Genomic DNA, 10369 nt, shown 5'->3' with positions numbered 1-10369 from the left:
GGACTAGTACAAGCACACACACACACACACACACACACACACACACACACACACACACACGTGCATGCACGTCGCTATATAAGTGCACTAATATTGAATGCGACGTTAAACTCCATTTCACCTCATCGCACTAAAAGACACTTAAATGGCACTTATTGTTACCCTGCCTGGCGCTCGGCATTAAGGACTAAAACAAGAACTTGTCAGAACGGAGTCAGTATACTGTGTCTGAGTGGGGTATTCATGTTAAATTGCGGCATGGTATCTCAGTGGGATAGCACTATCAATCCAGCATTAGTCCTAACAAATACAAAGCACGTCAGTATATGCGTGCAACAATCTTGAACGCGACGTTATGCTCCAGTAATCTCACCACACCCAATGATAGGGCGGTGACGACAAACGAGGTGTTGATGGCGGTTACAGATGTGATGAAAATGGCGATGATGGTGGTGGAATATATATATAAAGTGATGATTTAGATACTTAAGATATTACCCCATATATGCTTAATTTATCAATAAGTCATGACATCGTTGCTCCCAAACTTTCATTCATCACACGCGGCCTTTCGCGAGCGACGTACTCAAGTACTTGTATATTGTTCACGAATATACTTTATGTGTGGCATGCATTCACGCGGGGTCTGTGCATTCAAAGCTCTGTCAGTTAACAAATACGACAAGTATCTGCTATTGACAACACTGCTTTCAACAACTGTCAAACATTGACCTCACGATCTTTGTCACGTGATCGATATAGACTGCTCAGTGTCGATGTCGAGTGTGTTCAATGAACATCTGAACGGCCATGATTACTTTAGTCTCGCGGGACTTCATTGTGGCTTTGATGGTCTGAAATAAGTTAGATATCTTTCCGTTGTCCACCTTAGCGTAGTTTCTAAGGACGTAAGGTGTGGGGATAGGTGGACGCGAGCTGTTCACGTGGAGCTCGTTTATACATCATCAGGGCCGACGAATAGAAAATAAGTACCATTCTCGATGAATTGATTTAATGTTGTATACGTACTGAAAATAATGGGCACTTTAAATCACACAGGGTTCGCTCATATTCTTGTACATTGTGTAAACCCGTAATCCCGTCATATCATATGATATCCTTAATTCCTCCTCCCCCCCCCTCCCCCCCCCCCCCCTCCCTCCCCCCCTTCCCCCCCCCCCCCCCCCCCCCCCCCCCCCCCCCCACACACACACACACACACACACACACACACACACCTCCTCCCTCCCTCACTCACTTACGAACCGTGAAGATCCGGGGTAGAATAGGTTTTCAGCAACCCATGCTTGCCGTAAAAGGTGACTATGCTTGTCGTAAAAGGCGACTAACGGGATCGGGTGGTCAGGCTCGCTGACTTGGTTCATGCATGTCATCGATCCCCAATTGCGTGGATCGATGCTCGTGATATTAATCACTGGATTGTCTGATCCAGACTCGATTATTTACAGACCGCCGTCATATAGCTGGAATATTGCTGAGTGCGGTGTTAAACAACAAACGAACCAACCAACCAATCAATCACTAACTCACTCACTCACTCACTCCTTGGCCACTCATTTGCATGATACTCAACAGAATATCTTACGACCCCGTCTGCCTGGATCCCCATTGGATAAACACATCAAATAGTCATTAGTATTATGCTAGGTGGAGAAATAAAACAAAACGAAAATGGTTAACTTATGCCTGTGTGTATCAGAAGATTTTTCACAGTGCATTTGCAAGTTTGAGATACGAGGTCCCTGTATACATGACATAATCAGCGTACCCTGCAACCTTTTTCTTGGAACTTACTAATCTTCATCCTGGTCCATGCGAACTGCATCCTGAATTTAAGAAAGGAGAGTAACTGACAGGTAAGCTGCACGCCGATCTAAACTACCTCCCAGCCGTAGGAACAAGCAGCGTGTGTAGATGGGTGCTGGGGGGTGGGGGTTAAAGTTTTGAATTATACTTGCAGAACCATGAATGTTGTAGAACAAATACTTTAAGCTTTGAAACGCTACTAAGACCAAGTGAAATGACTTTGCTGTTCCATCACCCATGGACTTGTTAATTTGTTGTCGTCATAATGTTAAAAGATAGGGGGTCTTTTCTTCAAAGTATGAGTTTCTGACCGACCCGTTTTCCTACCCGGTGCAAATTGACTTACATCAGTCTTTTTGCCTCCTTCAGTAAACACTTGAGACGCGCAGATGAGAAGGTTCAATGTTTGAAGAATGTCAACATTTGCGCTTGAAGTCATTGACAGTGCTGCATACGAATGTCCTGATACCGAGGACAAGGGCATGGCGGAGTGGTGTGAAGCCACCACACGCTCCAGTGACTCCCGCGCCCACCTGCAATAAGTCGGTCTCACCACAGGCCTTGGTCACTCTGTATGCAGGTCCGAACCACGGTGTACTGGGGTCAAGTTCTGGGTCCACTTCCACAAAGCGATCTTAGCTCTAAGATGATCGTAATACCCATACTTTAACATAGGCTTACGTTCGTCGTAGCGCTAAGATCGCGAGCGGGCCCTGGGGTTCATACAGATGGGGGCTACCCACACCCACATTGCTAGAACGCCCATGTTGCTGTAACTAACCTGACGCAACGTTAGACAGGGCACGCATCAGACAGGCCAAGAACAGGAAGGCCCAGGGTAACAACGCTCAGTGAAGACCGGTATTTGCGCACTTTGCATCTCCGGAATCGATTCCTGACAGTGACGTCATCAGCACATGGTTAGTCGACAGACAGTGGCCATAACTAGAACACATACTAAAGTATCTAACAGACAACACTGACAGAAATTGTTATTGAAGTTTGCTTACTTTGTGAATTTCACTGTCCACTCAGACACTAACATTTTCGGAGATTTTACTGGCCTGTTAGTAAATATTTGGTAATTAGACAAGTACTGGTGGCCTATCGTAGACTGGGGCAGTTTTCTAATCAGTTAGTGGAGATTACTATCCATGTTTCTAAGAATCTTCTCATATTTTACGGACTGCAACAGTATATTTACTAAGCTTGTGGGGGCGGTCTGGTAGCCTAGTGGTTAAAGCGTTCGCTCGTCACGCCGAAGACCCGGTTTCGATTCCCGACATTGGTTCAATGTGTGAAGCCCATTTCTGGTGTCCCCCGCCGTTATTGCTGGAATATTGCTAAAACCATAATCACTCACTACGTTTGTGGTAAGTTTTACTACACTTTAATAATTGATCGTTCCTTGGTCATTCTGCCCTCCCTGCCGACAGCTGCTGAAGAACCAAAACAGGTAAATAACAAGTGACATAACCAATACAGATGAAAGATAACATACGATGATTTGCAGTGGCATTGTGGATCGCCTCCCGGGTCTAGTGGTAGGGCGTCCGCCCGGAGAGCGGAAGGTCCGGGGTTCGATCCCCTGCCGCGTCATACCAAAAGACGTTAAAAGATGGTACTTGTTGTTACCCTGTCTGGCGCTCGGCATTAAGGGGCTAACATAAGGACTGTTCATGTTCAACTGCGACATGGTATCTCAGTGGGCTAGCACTATAAATCGGCATCAGTTCGGACTAGTACAAGCAGCCACACACACATACACACACACACACACAACACACACACGTGCATGCAGGTCATTATATAAGTGCCATAATCTTAGACGCGACGTTAAACCCCATTTCACCTCACCAGTGGCATTGTGAGGCTAGACCACTTCGATCCACTATTTAATCGTTGAAATGATCAGTTAACCCCCTAGTCTCGAAGCACCGAAAAGGTCTAACCCATTTAAACCATGGTTAACGTTCATTGAAAGAATCCCAGCACCTAAAATGTTTGAACAACATTGTTTGGATAACCGTATTTAAAAATATATTCAAGAAAGATATGCTGAACTGTGAGAAACACAGTGTGAGTCGGCCCTGAGTCATGCACGTGAATTTGTTCCCCGATCCTTTCGCACGTTCACCTTGCAGTTTTGCGAATCGGGTTATGAAATGCATGTTCCGGGGAAAGTATACAATTCATACAGGATCAATTTGAGCACAATCGTCAATGCCCTAAATAGCACTTGCCCATGTTGATAAGCTGATTATGCGCAAACATATTCCTGATCAAGATAAGAGTAATTTATTTTCTGTTGGTTTCTTGTGTGAGTATGGTTTTACGCCGCTTTTAGCAATATTCCAGCAATATCACGGCGGAGGACACCAGAAATGAGCTTCACACATTGTACCCATGTCGGGAATCGAACCCGGGTCTTCGGCATGACGAGCGAACGCGTTAACCACTAGGCTACCCGACCACCCCAAAAATGGATAAACTATTAGAAAGTAAATATTAGTAGTTGTTCATTTCATAAAGTTTCTTCCATGTTACTGTGCTACTATGTGGCAGGAGACTACATTCGTCAGTCGTCGATGTGTACTTGGCGGGTTCGAATCCCGCTATCGACACACGGTTTCGTGGAAATAGTTGCATCATCAAGCTGTTTGACAGGGAAAAGAAGTTCTGTCATTGTCAAGTGGTGTTTAACTGACAATTCGTCAGTTAATGCCCTGTCAATGACAAAGGAGCCATGGTTTATATTAAGTTTAGTTACTTGGTTGATTGCGTGTCATCGTGCCCCGACGGGGGCGGTGGGGTGGCCTAGTGGTTAAAGCGTTCGCTCGTCACGAAGGCCCGGTTCGATTCCCCACATGGGTACAGTGTGTGAAGCCCATGTCTGGTGTCCCCCGCCGTGATATTGCTGGAATATTGCTAAAAGCGGCGTAAAACTGTACTCACTCACTCGTACCCCGACAGCGTGATTCGTTGCTCATTATATCAATCCCTGTATTGTGTGGTGACTCGATTATTTACAGACCGCCGTCATATAGCTGAGATATTGCTGATAGCGGCGTTAAACAACAAACAACACTTCTATGACTACATGCGAACACCTGCAAGGCAGTCCTGATTAAAAAATATATATCATTATCTCATTGAAACTTTCAAACTTTCATTGGCGTAAGTACTTACAATACAGGTATTCCATTTCAATAACATAATTTAATTTCGTTACATGGACGACGATGAGGAACTGACCTGTCCTCATTTCGCCTACACCCGTATCAAAACAAATTTACAGCTGACTGCACATAAGTCAAGTGCTGTGTTACCTCTAAAATAATGAACTGACCCAAAAGAAGGTTAAACAGACAAGGCAATCTCGACAGCTCGGGGTCTACATGATCCTCCAAGATCAATTTGTTTCCTGGAGCGTCTGTCTGCCTTTTAACTTTAAAACTTTCATTGGTGTAAGTACTTACAATACAGGTATTCCATTTCAAAAAAATAATTAAATTTCGTTACAGGGACGGCGATGAGGAACTAGCATCATATAAACGCGTGTACACGGGCAAATATACAGGCAACACGCATGGACGAACGCGAAGAAAACAAGTGTCCTTGCCATCAGCTTTGCTGTGTGCTGAAAGACGGTGGCTGTGCCAAGCATGACAGCCTCCCCGCCTATAACTGCATCACGTGTGTGCATCTTTGAATAACTGCATTACATAAGCATAAAGCAAGTCAGGTCGACCGCACAAACATCGCCCCACGCTGACACGGCATCACGACTCAATGCACAAAATGCTTCAGATTACCTGTATTTAATGTAGTTTGAAATACCTATTGTCATTTGAATCTCTATCCCCGAACGAAACACCTACGCTTAGCACACAGATAACTGAATTTTACGTAATGTCATTCAACGATATTTCAAACATTCGTAAAGATAGGTCTATAATATTTACATTTTATGGCTAACAGCTAGGAATCAAATAGATTACTAGCTTGCTGCTTGGGGTAATCAAAATTCCAAGTGTGCCCCCTGTCAAAATGCATTGGGTGAGTAAGTGTGGTTTTACGCCGCCTTTAGCAATATTCCAGCAATATCACGGCGGGGGACACCAGAAATGGGCTTCAGACATTAAACCATGTCGGGAATCGAACCCGGGTCTTCGGCGTGACGAGCGAACGCTTTAACCACTAGGCTACCCGACCGCCCCTGAAATTGTATTGAGGTGAATGGCACGGCTAGAATACGCTAGGATTCCTGGGGATTTAGTTTCCACGTGGCACATTTACCTGTTTAACTGGTTTTAAACAGATGCTATTTTTTACTCTAAAAAGTAAACACTTGAAGGACTAAATTGAAACGTGAAACTGAAAAGGCGTGGCGTGTGGCTTTGGGTGACGTTGTATACAGTCTTCTGTTTAGGTTGTTTCGGGTAACTGATCACACAAGGCTTCTGTTTTGGCATGTGTCATATTGAGAATGTTATGACTTGCAAATAAAATACACATTTTTAATTTTATAGACACCATGAAAGAGGTAAGTGAATTGAAAACCTTTGTTTCTTCCAATTGAAGCAAATTTTTAAAGATTTAAATGTATTTTGTAATAAAATTAAATGTTTTCGATAACTCAAAGTGGATGCGATGAGACAACATTGACCTACTTTGGTGAAAAATGAAATGCGAGTGAAAGAGTTGGGCTTACGCCACCTTGAATAGTATCTTAGTCATATCACATGATGTCGGGGCATACCCTTGCTTGCCGTAAAAGGTAACTTTGCTTGTCGTAAGAGGCGACTAACCGGATCGGGTTGTCAGGCTCGCTGACTTGGTTGATGCATGTCATCGTAACCCAATTGCGTAGATCGATGCGTGTAGATAGATGCTATCAGTCACAGGAATGTCTGGTCCAGACTAGATTATTTACAGACCGCCGTCATATAGCTGGAATAGTGCGGCGTTAAACAACAAACAAATATCGTTCATCAACTCGAGGGCGGTTGGGTAGCCTACTGGTTAAAGCGTTCGCTCGTCACACCGAAGGATCGGGTTTGATTCCTTACCTGGGTACATTGTGTGAAGCCCATTTCTAGGGTCCCAGTCGTGATATTGCTGGAATATTGCTAAAGGCGGCGTAAAATCACACTCACTTATTAACTCGAACGTTTACTTGATGCATATTGTACGGATCCATATCAAAATGTATTTCCTCTGACTAAAATCCCGACCCGTGAAGATCCGGGATAGAATAGGTCTTCAGCAACCCATGCTTGTCGTAAGAGGCGACTAAAGGGATCGGGTGGTCAGGCTCGCTGACTTGGTTGATGCATGTCATCGTATCCCAATTGCGTGGATCGATGGTCATGATGTCAGTCACTGGACTGTCTGGTCCAGACTCGATTATTTACAGACCGCCGTCATGTAGCTGGAATATTGCTGAGTGCGGCGTTAAACAACAAACCAACCAATCTAAACCGCCCGTGCTATAATTTCCCCAAACAACAAACAAACAAACACAGACTAAAATCACAACTCTGAATGTCAAAACATCCACAGTAAATGTGACTTGTAGTTGTACATCTGTCGTTTTCATCGAAAGCCAACGGAATATTCGTATTTTTATAGACCAATATATCAAGTGTAAAATAATCGCGATTTTTTCGGCTCATTCGCGATGAGTTTCCACTTTATGCCAACTCCCTACAGCGATATACGGACGCACACTAGTACACACGCACTGCACAATTAAACTGATAAGACATCAAAGTGTTTCTCCCATTCCCTATGTTCAGGGTTGTATTACGGGTAAACACCCAGCTCTACCCACACTGATCGCGCACAATTGCTGTAGGCGACTGAGATCGCCCCATTACATCCGCGATGAGCTCGTAGAATCTTTATCACATCCATGTTCCGGGCTGGTATAAATGATAGACCAGCCCAACCAGGGAATAAAGTCACTCCATCCATGCACTGTCTCACCCGGTTTTGCCCAATATTTATGAAATTATGATTCCCTTTGGATATCCGTGTTTATTGACAAAATAGGTGTACGAATGTATAAGTGGTTTTGCTTTATTTCAAAACAATATTATGTGTACACAAAACAAACTCGGGGCTGTTCTTGCCACATACAGTCCAGTTGCGTTAATCCGACATGGTTTGTTGCATCTGATAATGTCGGATAATGAGTATGTCGGATAAACGAAATTAAGTAGTATCAACGTTCGTGATCGAAAATAGGACAACAGCACGATAGATACGATAAAAACAATGGTCAACGGGACGCGATCGGTTGGTCAAGCTCGCTGACTTGGTTGATGCATGTCATGGTATTCCAATTGCGTGGATCGATGCTCATGATGTCAATCACTGGGTTGTCTGGTCCAGACTCGATTATTTACAGACAGCCGTCATATAGCTGGATTATGTTTTCTAATCATGCAACCTCTAAAGTTTAACACATAACTACTGTTACTGACTGTATGACTAATTCAAAATATTTGTATATTTAAAAGTTTTAAAAGTAGCTTAACTGGACAATGACTATCCACTAATTTAAAGATAACAGTGCTAAATTTGTTTTTGATGTTGTTTGTAAAAGCTTTTGTGATTTTCCCTGAAGAAAACGTGTTAAATGTTAATACCAGAAGTGATGTCCACCGTCCTAGGCGTTGTCCCCGTTTCCAGTCAGTCGTTTCCAGTCATATGTGAATATGAGACACTGTGTCGGTGGCATCAGGGTAATTATAGGGGTTTAACAAACAAAATATAGTTCACTGGAGAAGCCAACTGGAGCATTTCGCCCACTGTACATCCCGCTTGCCCTTTTACTCTCTGCGGCCTAGCGCATGTGTATCAATTCCCAACGCTGTGTAATGTATCTTTCTGTTCTACCATCAGATAATCTCCAGCAAGCCTAGGCCTGGATTACCGACATGTCCATTTCATCCAAGTGTACGTACCATGTACAGTTTAAGTCACCTTTAAATGTTGAATTGTACCTTTCATCAAATATCCCTGTTTACTTAAGGTCTGCTTTTTGCAAAATTATGATGCAGTAACTTTTGATACTGGTAGTGAGTGAGTGAGTGAGTGAGTGAGTTGGGTTTAGCGCCGCTTTTAACAGTATTCCAGTTATATCACGGCGTGTCAGCTTAATGTGGGAGGAAAGCCCGAAGTGATACAGGTCTCAGACGTTTACCACTTCGGTGAAACCCACGAGCACGGGTATGGTGCTGACAAACATAGAAACATAATCGGGGCGAACCGGGATTCGAACCCACAATCATAGGTTTCTGGCGTGCCCAAGGGACGCAACTCTGCACAGCGAATCGCGGCGCCTTAGACAACTGGGCCACCCGTGCCCCCTTGATACTGGTAACTGGTAGATACACAAATATTGAATATTCACAGAGACTTTGTCCATTTTGTAAACATAATAATCAGTTATATATTGAAGATGAATTTATGTTATGTTTACTTGTAGGTATAATGTATTAAGAGAAATTTATCTTAGCAACCATCTACCACACGTAAATGATAATTATCAATCTGCCTATCTTGTAAATCTATTGGCATCTACAACGTATGAAGTATTGTATTATGTTAGGCTGTATCTTTGAAGTACATCAATGAAGGATAGTTGAACCTGCAATAACTTGTACAACTGTGTTCTTAAATATCCACGAAATGTAAACCAAAATAAGCATGCGTCTTTAAATCATATTACAGTAAACTACGGTTATAACGAACACGCTTATTACGAACTGACGGATATAACGAACTTACTTTTTGGTCCCGACTACTTGCTGTAGTCATGCTGTATATTTACTTATAACGAACTACGGTTATAAGGAACTAAAATTAGAAGTCCCTTTGAGTTCGTTATAACCGTAGTTTACTGTAAATGACTGTATAATAAGCCTCCGGCCTTAGACTGAATATACCCTTCTCTCTATTCTACCATCGTTTAAAAGGCAATCAAAGGCGGACTAACATCAGTGACTTATCCTTGTTGTAGCTCACCCTAATTATTTCTCCGAGCCCAGCGCCCCTTTAATTGTCCCTGGTCTAGATATTCACTGGTCATAAAGCACCGAGTGGCATGGCCCCATGGCCTGTTTTCTAAGCCTGGAGTGAGGTGGATGTGGTTCACCTTTCTGCGCTGTTAATCTACAATGACCAGTTATCCCTCCCCTGCGATTGTATAAATTTCATTTCATGCCGGCGAGATAATAACTGCCTTAACAAATAGGTCAGAGTGGAACAGGTTCGACAACAATCAACGCAATTGCCGGACCATCAAGCTGTCATTTTCATTTTTTGAGGGGCAGCGAATAAGATACTGATCCAATTTGTAAACTCGAGTTATGAATCAGTACGGCGGAATGCTCGCCATTCTGCGAGAAGAGCCCGGGTGTGGAAACATTGCGCATGGCATCCCGGTCTATCAGTTACTCGTTGATACCTGTATACATGTCAGATGTCCATTTGCTGAGAAGCTTTTTACAAGCTTCAATAAATAACAACA

The sequence above is a fragment of the Haliotis rufescens genome, unplaced genomic scaffold (assembly GCF_023055435.1).
Source record: "Haliotis rufescens isolate VD_foot unplaced genomic scaffold, xgHalRufe1.0.p SCAF_23, whole genome shotgun sequence".
Taxonomy (NCBI): Eukaryota; Metazoa; Mollusca; class Gastropoda; order Lepetellida; family Haliotidae; genus Haliotis; species Haliotis rufescens.
This window is presented reverse-complemented; position numbering follows the sequence as displayed.